The sequence below is a fragment of the Lycium ferocissimum genome, chromosome 7 (assembly GCF_029784015.1).
Source record: "Lycium ferocissimum isolate CSIRO_LF1 chromosome 7, AGI_CSIRO_Lferr_CH_V1, whole genome shotgun sequence".
NCBI lineage: Eukaryota > Viridiplantae > Streptophyta > Magnoliopsida > Solanales > Solanaceae > Lycium > Lycium ferocissimum.
In genome coordinates this window covers 64689504-64700366 of record NC_081348.1, presented here as the reverse complement: position 1 = coordinate 64700366, position 10863 = coordinate 64689504, and positions in this window count along the sequence as shown.

Below are 10863 nucleotides of genomic sequence, written 5' to 3'. Positions count from 1 at the left end.
AATAACAAAAGTTAGTCCGGGAAGCTTTAGAAAGAGTAGAGTAACACATTTGATCACATAATTATGTCAAGTGGACGTGCAAACAAGCGTGTCCTAATTGTGGAGCCTCTTTTTGCCAGAGGTAAGCCTACGTTACACACAAGTTGATGATGATGATCCTTTTTTTTTTTGACACATTCTGTAATTTTTTAGAACAAACATAACCTCCATTCCAACAAAAAGTAGCTCGAGAGCTTACAAGGATAGGCCTACGGCAACTTGAAATGATAAAAAACAAAAGGGGATGGCCATAAAGGCATACAAAAGGAATGGGTCGATGGAAATTTGAAATGAAAATGCAAAGGGTGGCCACGAGGGCGTACAAAGGGATTGGGCCATACGACACTCTTTTGGAATGTAAAGAAAACAAAAAGTGGAAAGAAAAATAGTCTAGGGCCATGTCGGGCCGTCATTGTCATCCCCATCATATGCTGGATCATAATCGGGCCCTGGGTCGTACACAGGTTCTTCCTTTGGGTCTGTCCAACCTACCTCTGGATCATACTCAGGTCCCTCCTCTATACCATGTACTGTAGGCTTGTACTCGGACTGCACCTCCAGTTCCTCCTCGGAATATCCTGCTGCAGTATACTCGGGTGATTTCTCCGGCTCCACCTCCATTATAAGATTACGCTCTGATTCCCACTCCGGATCTTCTTCCAGATCCTCTTCCGTTGGTTCGTCGACTCTTGGATCCTCCTCCTCCTCTGCAGTGTATCATATGGTTTCACCGAACCCGGAACTACCTTCACATTTTGTACATGTCATTGTTGACGATCATGAGGGGCAGTATCTCAATTGTAAGCCAAGCGGCTACATCATAGTCTGTGAGCCCGTCGAATCCTTCTTTGGTTGGTAGAATTGTCAGGCCTCCCACATTATACCAGGCGTAATACTCAGATGTGCACCAACTCTCGTCACCCATACCAATTGTGATCATGTTCAGCCATTCTCTTTGCAGAATTATCACTCGTGCTATTGGAACCACCCCATTATCATAGTTATCTTCGTACGGTGCCATATGGGACCCGGACGGGACATCTTGTGTAACTCTAAAAGCGCCTCAGAACTCTGAGAGGCGCATATGGTTGAATCAGTCCTGCCCCGTCTTTGTGGATTCTCATATTCTATATAGAGGCTCATAGACAGATGCATGTAGCTAGATATTCCACAACCTTATCATTTCATATTGTTGTATAATATTTTGGCGACTTAGCCGGCTTGTGATGATGGGCACAGATGCTGATGATTGTATAGAGATGTGCCATTATCTTGTGACATATACCCTTATAGATTATGGTACCTATGAGCTATCTTTGTGTTCCACCTAGAAATGATAATGATGACGTATGTTCAGAGGTGCTCAGTAGGTTAGTTTCGAGTGCCGTGGCTGGCCCTCCGATTGGGTTGTGACAAAAGTGATATCAGAGCAGTTCGTCCTAGGGTGTGTCTACGAGCCGTGTCTAGTAGAGTCTTGTTTATGGGTGTGAAGCGCACCACACTTATAAAAAGGAGATTGCGGGGCATTTAGGAATGATTGACCTTCTTTCTTATCTTAGATCGTGCGATAGAGCTGTGCTATTAGGATTCCCTTTTCCCTAATTATGTGTTATGATTTTAGTGATGTCTGTGAAGAGAAAAGCAACAGCGGCCCAGAAGGGCATGACAGTAGCAGGAAGGAGGACTGAGCGGGAGCCGTCGGTAGATATAGAGGAGGGTGGGTCTCAGAATGAGGTTCCATCTCGGACCTCTCATACTCCACCTATTTCAGAGCAGCATGAAGGGGCTTTAGCTCTAGCTCCAATACCCCCAGTTCCTCTACCACATGCCTCCGGTCAGGAGATGAGAGAGGCTATCCAATTGCTGACTCAGTTAGTTGTCGCTCAGGCCCAGCAGCAGGGTGCGGGTCATGGTGATAGAGCCGTCAGTGCAAGAGCTTGTAATTTTATTAGCTTGAACCATCCCAAATTCTTTGGGTCAAAATCGGATGAGGACCGGCAGAGCTTTATAGACGAAATATCGAGAACCTTGCGGATAATGCATGCTTCAGATATGAAGTCGGTAGAGTTAGCCTCCTATAGATTATGGGATGTTGCGGTTCATTGGTATACGGTTTGGATGTCATCTAGAGGAGTAAATGCTCTTCCGCCAGTATGGCAAAAGTTTGTGGATGCCTTCCTCCGACATTATTTCCCACCGGAGGTTTAAAGCGCCCAAGCTGATAGATTCTTGAATCTTAGGCAAGGGAATATGAGCGTTCGAGAGTATAGCCTCCGCTTTCATTCTTTGGCTAGGTATGCCCCACCCATGGTAGCTGATATGGGTGACCGTGTACATCAATTTTTGAGTGGGTTGGGGCCGCACTTGATTAAGGAGTGCTTGACGGCCTCACTCCATGAAGGAATGGATATCTTTCGTATTCAGGCCCATGCCAAGAATTTGGAAGAACAGCAACCGGAAAAGGGTGAGCGTGATTCTGATAAAGGGTATAGTAAGAAGGCCGGATCTTCAGGTGATGTCAGTGAGTTTGGAGGGGGTTAGAGGCGACAACATTCTAGGCACTCAGGCCATTCAGTGGCTAGTGCACCTCCTCGATTAGTAGGCAAGAGATTTAATCATCCTAATTATTTCGGACCGGGTCAGAGCTCCAGAGTTTTGGGTTCCCAGAATAGAGGTGAATCCTGTCAGATGAGACCGCCCTTACCACGGTGCAATCAATATGGTAAGCTACATTTTGGACCATGCCTCTTGGGTTCGGATGTTTTCTATGCCTGTGGTCAGCCAAGCCATATCATGCGTGAGTGTCCATTTCTAGAAAGACGAAGTATAGTGCAGCCTACCGGATCGACATCCGGATCGTCGTCATCGGTGCGTCTTCTGGGACAAGGCAGTCAGACATCAGCAGGTCGTGGTAGAGGTAGAGGGGGAGCGTCCAGCTTGAGCAGTCCTCAGAACTATATTTACGCATTGACTGGTCGACAAGACTTGGAGTCTTCACCCGATATTGTTACAGGTATATTTTCAGTATTTTTTTATGATGTGTATTCATTGATTAATCCATGTTCTACATTGTTATATGTTACTCCTTATATTGCTGGTCAGATTGGGGCGAGACTTGAGTCGATTAAACTTTTCAAAGTGTTTCATTAATAAGACGTCAATATCATTAGATGGGAGTTGTAACCTTTTCTCGAAGTAAGAAGTGGAAGGGGATAAGTATATGTTTAAATATGACCCTTCAGTATAAATATGCTAATGATTTAAGAGTACAAAGGGGTAGAAGAGATAAGAGAACGATGTATGTTACTAACTAGATATCGACAAGGGCCTTTTTATCATATAAAATATATTGGCAAGGATGTTGTATGGAGGTACGAGCATAAGGATATATGAATATAAGACAAAGATAGGACTAAGGTACAGAAAAATTCTCTTTCAAAAACTCTCTTGTCACAAGATTATTAAGTTAGTAATACAAGGCTGAATAGCTAATGAATGATGTGAATGATGATTTGAAGGAATTGGCTATATGATGGTAGATGAATGAGTTTGAAGTCGCGAGTTGATATACGATGTGCTCTTCATTGATAAGATGAATTTGTAGTTTAAAGGAGGCTTGTCTAAAGACCGAGCGCTTATGTAGCGAAGAAAATGAGGAATATTAACAATTAGTGCAGATTTTGAGAATAAAATCTGCTCTAGATACCATCATGATGCTGAAATAGGAAAGTGAGTAATAGGAGAAAGGTGATCATGGAAGAAAAGTAAAGAAACTATGAAGATCCTTTTGAGGAAAGATTAGGCCCATCCAGGACCAGTATGTTTACGAGAATATGTGACTCGTTACAAATATGTGCAACTAACTAGATAAAGTCAGACGATGAATAGTCACAACTAACATTAGTTGCGGATTCGTTGAGAGTATGTACTTGCAAGAAAGGGGAGAACTAATGGGATGTTAAATATAGAATAATGGGCTAACACCCTAAAGGGGGAAGATGAGACAAACAAGTATTGGATCAGAAGTAGGCCTTGTTAAAAGATGGAAATATGATAATAAAGGAATTGAAAACTACCTCAAAGGGATATTACACTAGCGGGCTGATAAGATGTGAGGATGATTGATGATAAGCATAACCAGTCAGTCATATGCATGACTAAGTAAAGATTGAAAGGGAGTACACTAAGGAGGAAATTACTCAGAATTTCAAGATAAAAGTGTAATAGGAAGTTCAGAAATAAAGAAGCAGAGAAGGATTGAGTACGATGGTATTCGAGGTAGATAGTAGACTGAGATAAAAGTTAAGTGAAATAGCCACCACGAGCTAGTTGTGTAGATACAAAGTTTCAGTATCACAGAACAATTAGGAAAGCATTGTACAGGGAAGCCTTAAAGGCAAAAGTATTCGAGCCAGAATCTAGTAACATCTTGTCGATGGAAAGAAGTGGAGTTATCAATTGAGAAGGACTAAAATAAAAATGAACTATTTGGAGGAACATAATTATTTGATGATACAAATGTGTATCATGATGATATAAGAATTCCAGGCATAGAATATTCAGGAAATGATCAGCATGGAATTATTCGATTATCTAGTAGCTTTGATTACCCGATTAAGATGTTCAGTTCTCTACTAGCACATGAGGATCAGTATATACAGAGAAACCTAAAGAATATAAATTACTCCAGTATTCTTTCCCACCTTGAGATAAGTGGTTAAGTAGAGCACACTTTTCTGACATCTAAGGATATGTCATGAGCATGTATATTAGAACCTTGAAGAAAATTAGGATGACCAGTTAGTATGGATTGAATTTGCATATGGTATTAGTCATCATTCCAATATCCATATGGCTCATATGAAGCTCTATAAGAATGGGAGAATGTCAGATTGTTTGAAATTTGGAATCTCATCCTGAAGAAATTTATGAAAAGCAATAAGGAAGGTAAGTATAACCCTTCGATATCTTAGACTTTGCAAGATGATAGTCGAAGGACCTACTAGATTTACCCTCAAAATTGAAATCTGCATATTCAGTCTTTTACATGTGTGTGCTTAGTAAGTGTATTGAGAAATCCCCCATAGTTGTACTAATTGATGATATTTGGAGTACAGAACAATTATCGTATGAGAAAGTCCCAACTACCCTCTCAGATCGCCAAAGTTCTAGGATTGTGGATTAAAAACCAGAGATATAGCCTTGGGAATAGTACAATGAAAGAATGTGAAGGTAGAAGAGATGACTTGAGAAGTTAAGAAAGATATGAGCTTCAAGTATCTGCATTTGTCTCCATTACTAAAGGAGATCTAGATTGACACATTATAACCTTCAGTTTGGTAGTACTACAGCTACAGATGAAGCTCTACCAAAAATTCCATAAGATCTCTGAGAATTTAACATTCGAGAACAAATGTTTTTAAAGGGGGGAGAATGTTACACCTCGAAAATTTTCGCGTCGTGGGTAAACTAACGTAAGCTCGGAGAGCTCATGGAACCCTTATAAGGTTTAATGAATACTCTTAATAAGTGTTAAGCAAGTGTCTACAGGTTCTGGGATCAAGCAAATCGAAGAAAATAAGTTTGTTGAAAATTTGGGAAAATTTGACAGAATTTTGGGTCAAATTTAGAGAAGTATATCTCCAAGTATATCAGGAGTTTTGAGGTGGAACAGAAACCTAAATTGAAGGTCATTGAGTCTAGTTTTCAACGCAACAAACCGCTCGTCGATACAACATCGGAGTAGAGAGTTATGGACGTTACAAGTTAGGCCGGCGGAGCAGAGGCGCGCGCAGCTACAGTGCGCGAACATTCTAACTCGGTTGAACGGACCTTGGCAAGTATAAAAGGACCTTTTTGGTCATTTTTTTGGTCGTTTTTCCAACTCTAGAACATTCTACAACATACATACATGTTCCTACAAGTTCATATCCAAATTTTGGTCATAAAGTGTTAAAGTTAGCCATCAACGAGGCTCGGGAAGTGTATAGGATTTTTTAGCTCTCGTTCTAAACATCAGATCTTGATGGGATAAAGGAATCTATTGAAGATAAATAAGATTTCAAGCTCTTCCAACTTTGATTGAGGTAAGGATACTCTCTATTTTTGATATTATGAATGGTGTTATGGAGATTTAGTTGTTAAGGCTTCGTGAAGGCTAGTGATTGGTTGAGACATTGGGAAAATATCGTGTGGGATATTTTATAGAGTATTCTGGTATTTATGATGATGTTGTTGATGCTAGTGTTGTTGTTATTATTGTTGGTTGTTGGTATTGTGATTTCGGGCTAGGGATATAAATAGGGGAGATGCTGCCCGAATTTCGGCAAATTCTAAAAGGATTTAATTTGAAGGCTTAAGATAAGCATGTGAAGATAAGCCTAACAATAGTATGAATTCTCTTGAATATAGATCTACGAGCTTGGGAGGATAAGCGTTAAGTAGTAGGAGACCAAAAAGGTATGTTAAGGCTAAACCCTTTCTTTCTCAAGGAATGATTCTTTTCTTATGAACCCATACATGTTTTCCATAACATCCTTATCCCCAAAAAGCTAAAAGTTTATGATTCTCAAAGTTCTTATGATGCCAAGATAGATGTTTTCTATGATGATAATGACGATGATGATGATCCCATTCTAGAGATTCCAAAGCTTATGGATTTGATGCTATTATGAGATTATTGAGCTTATTTCATGATTTTCTTGATTTTATTCACTATTGTTGATCTCACATTATGTTACTTGTTCCTTCGAGGTGAGATATAGCGATGACGATGGTTCCATAATGACACATCGGAGGTTACTGAACTTGGCATGTATAAAAGGACCATTTTGGTCTTTTTTTGGTCATTTTTCAAACTCTTGACCATTCCACAACATACATACATGTTCCTACAAGTCCATATGCAAATTTTAGTCATAAATGTTAAAGTTATCCATCAACGAGGCTCGGGAAGTGTATAGGATTTTGTAGCTCTTGTTCTAAACATTAGATCTTGATAGGACGAAGAAATCTAAGATAAATAAGATTTCATGCTCTTCAAAATTTGATTGGGGTAAGGATACTCTCTATTTTTGATATTATGAATGGTGTTATGGAGATTTAGTTGTTAAGGCTTCGTGAAGGCTAGTGATTGGTTTAGACATTGGGAAAACATCGTGTGGGATGTTTTATGGAGTATTTTGGTATTGATGATGATGTTGTTGATGTTAGTGTTGCTGTTATTGTTGTTGGTTGTTGGTATTGTGATTTCGGGCTAGGGATATAAACAGAGGAGATGCTGCCCGAAGTTTGGCAAATTCTAAAGGAATTTAACTTGAAGGCTTAAGATAAGCATGTGGCGATAAGCCTAACAATAGTATGAATTCTCTTGAATGTAGATCTATGAGCTTGGGAGGATAAGTGTTAAGTAGTAGGAGACCAAAAAGATATGTTAAGGCTAAATCCTTTCTTTCTGAAGGCATGATTCTTTTCTTATGAACCCATACATGTTTTCCATAACATCCTTATCCCTAAAAAGCTAGAAGTTTATGATTCTCAAAGTTCTTATGATGCCAAGATAGATGTTTTCTATGATGATACTGACGATGATGATGATCCCATTCTAGAGATTCCAAAGCTTATGGATTTGATGCTATTATGTGATTATTGAGCTTATTTCATGATTTTATTTATTTTATTCACTGTTGTTGTTCTTACCTTATGTTACTTGTTCCTTTAAGGTGAGATATAGCGATGACGATGGTTCCATAATGACACATCGGAGGTTACCGACCTTACGTCACTTCGATAAGGTAGTAGCTCTTGTTTAGACTGTCATGCATGCTATTTATATTATATATGTATATAGCTATTTTATGATACTGAGCCTTACTATGGCCGGGTACAGATACTACCAAGCTTATATGGCCTGGTATGATATCTATTGCGCGCATACCACTGCAGTTGGGTACGAATATTACCAAACCTTACTAGGGTCGGGTACGGATAATACCGAGTCTATATGACCGGGTACGGTGTTGTATAGATATGCATGTGGATATATGAAACGTTCGCCTAGAAAAAAGGGTAAAGTAAGTATGACGAATGTCTTAAAAGGTATCATGAGGTATAAACGGTTCTTTTATCTTACGCTATTTTTCATGCTTTTATCATGTTACTATTCATGCCTTACATACTCAGTACATTGCTCGTACTGACGTCCTTTTTTGTCGATGCTGCATTCATGCCCTCAGGGAAGCAGGGAGACTGATCGGATCCTTAGGAGCTTCATCAGTGGAGCCTCAGAAGTGCTCCATTTGCTTCAGAGCCACAGCCTATTGGTATTACTCTTTTGTGTATATACTTGGGCATGGCAGAGTCCTACCCCGTCTTTGTGGATTCTCATATTCTATATAGAGGCTCGTAGACAGATGTATGTAGCTTGATATTCCATGACCTTATCAGTTCATATTGTTGTATTATATTTTGGCAGCTTATTCGGCTTGTGATGATAGGCACAGATGTTGATGATTGTATAGAGATGTGCCATTATCTTGTGACATATACCCTTACAGATTATGGTACCTATGAGCTATCTTTGTGGTCCACCTAGAAATGATGATGATGACATATGTTCAGAGGTGCTCGGTAGGTTTGTTCCGGGTGCCCATCATAGCCCTCCGGTTGGGTCGTGACAAATGTATCTCCTCTATCGTCCTCATCTTCAGACTCACTAGAAGAATCCCTTGATGTAGCAAGTTCCTGCTTTGCTATTTCATCAACAGCTTCCTTTCTTCTGAACCTTTTGTCAGAAAGCTGGTTTCTCCTTGCAGTTCTGTCATAACTTTCCTGTTTACTTAGAGAACACTCTTTGGCGAAGTGACCAGGTCTACCACACCAATGACAGAGATATTTATTTCCTCTAGAGCTTTTACGCCTTCGGGATTCCACCACTTGTTCGGATCAGTTTAATAAATTTTCGTGTGAGATATGCTAGCTCAGATTTATTATCACTTGAGTCTTCTCTGACAGCTTTGAGAGCAAGACTCTTTTCTCTTTTTACTTCATTCTTTTCATCTTTCTTCAAGGTCATCTTCATCTCATAGGTTTTAAGGTTTCCAATGAGTTCATCAACGGTCAGCTTGGTGAGGTCTTGGGCTTCAGAAATATCATTTACCTTACTGTCCCAGGAATCCGGCAAAACACCAAGCAACTTCCTCACCAGTTTAGTAGTTGTGATGTCCTCTCCTAGAGAATGAAGCTCATTGATGATAGAGGTGAATCTAGTGTGCATATCATGAATAGATTCTCCCTCTTTCATTTTGAACATTTCATACTCTATAGTGAGCATGTCGATCTTGAAGTTCTTCACCTGTATTGTTCCTTCATGGGTGGTTTGAAGAGCTTCTCATATCTCTTTAGCAGTAGAGCAAGCTGGGACTCAATTGTATTCATCGAGTCCTATTCCACACACAATGATCTTCTCAGCTTTATAACTTTTCTCCACCGCCTTCCTGTCAGCATCATTGTATTCTTTCCTTGTTTTGGCAGTGGTTTTTACACCATCTTCACTTGTGTGTGCTAGAATATAGGGACCATCACAGATGATATCCCATAGCTTTAAGTCTTCAGCCATGATGAAGTCATGCATTCTAGTCTTCCACCATCCATAGTATTTTCCGTTAAATCTAGGTGGCCTGGTGAAAGACTGTCCTTCTTCTATATTTGGTGGGGCTACTATTTTACAGATTCTTTGTAGGTGTTAACCTTTTATAAAGCACCTGCTCTGATACCACTTGTTAGAGGTTGTGAATCCACCAAACAATATATGAGGGACCTGGCTGAGTACCAATTCCCTTATGCAATGCAGTAAGTACAGAAGATAAGATTTTATCATGGAAAACTCCTTTCTCAAAGGATTAAAAACCATGACCTACCCCAGTAGGATTTCAACTCCACTACGCCAAGTAACTTCAAGTTACAACTTTATCGTAAACTAGGAACTAACTCTATAATTCCTCACCCTTTCAATAACGCTTTTGCAACCTAGGAACTAACTCCCGTAGTCCCTCCACGCTTACAATACTCCGATTGTAAGGAACTCCACTTGACTAACTCTAGCCAAGGACTCTAAGGTTGATTACCTCTAGCCAAATCCAACTAATACACCTTAGACTAGACACTAGCCAAGGGTACCACTTAATAGATTGAAAGGTAAACTGCCTAACAACTACTAAGAATTTGAAGTACCTACAACAGCTTCTTATAAGAGAAGAGTAGGTTTACAAGTTAAAGTACATGAAACAAATCTTAAAAAAAACTAAAGCATCTTCAGTGTTGAAAATAGATCCTTCAGTTTGTGATTAGCTTTGTTGAACACTTGGAGAGTCTTATGACGGCTGCACCTTTTAGGTGATTTTTAGGTTTTCCAAGTGATGCACAATATGCTGCAACATGTTGTATATATAGTGGGAAGCATGTGGGATGGATAGAGGCCACTCATTCACTTTGACCTAAATCAGGGCCAACTCACAGCTGTACTAGTGTGCAGCAAGTGGCTTCGGATTTACAATTGTCTCTGCCGATAGTGTAAGGTGCACAGAGAATAGATTACAGACCAGGTTTCTATCTGGTTCTGAAATAGTTTGACAGTCATCAAAACACGAATGCACTTGGAACTATCAAAATCAATATAAGCTTTCCGATTACTTCAATAACCATATTGAGCGGCAAGCTCGATTTACGAATAACGAAACATAATCTGAATTCGATTCTTATTTCATAAATCTATCTGCACTACTCATGACATTATACATAGGCTTACCATATCATTTACAACTCAAA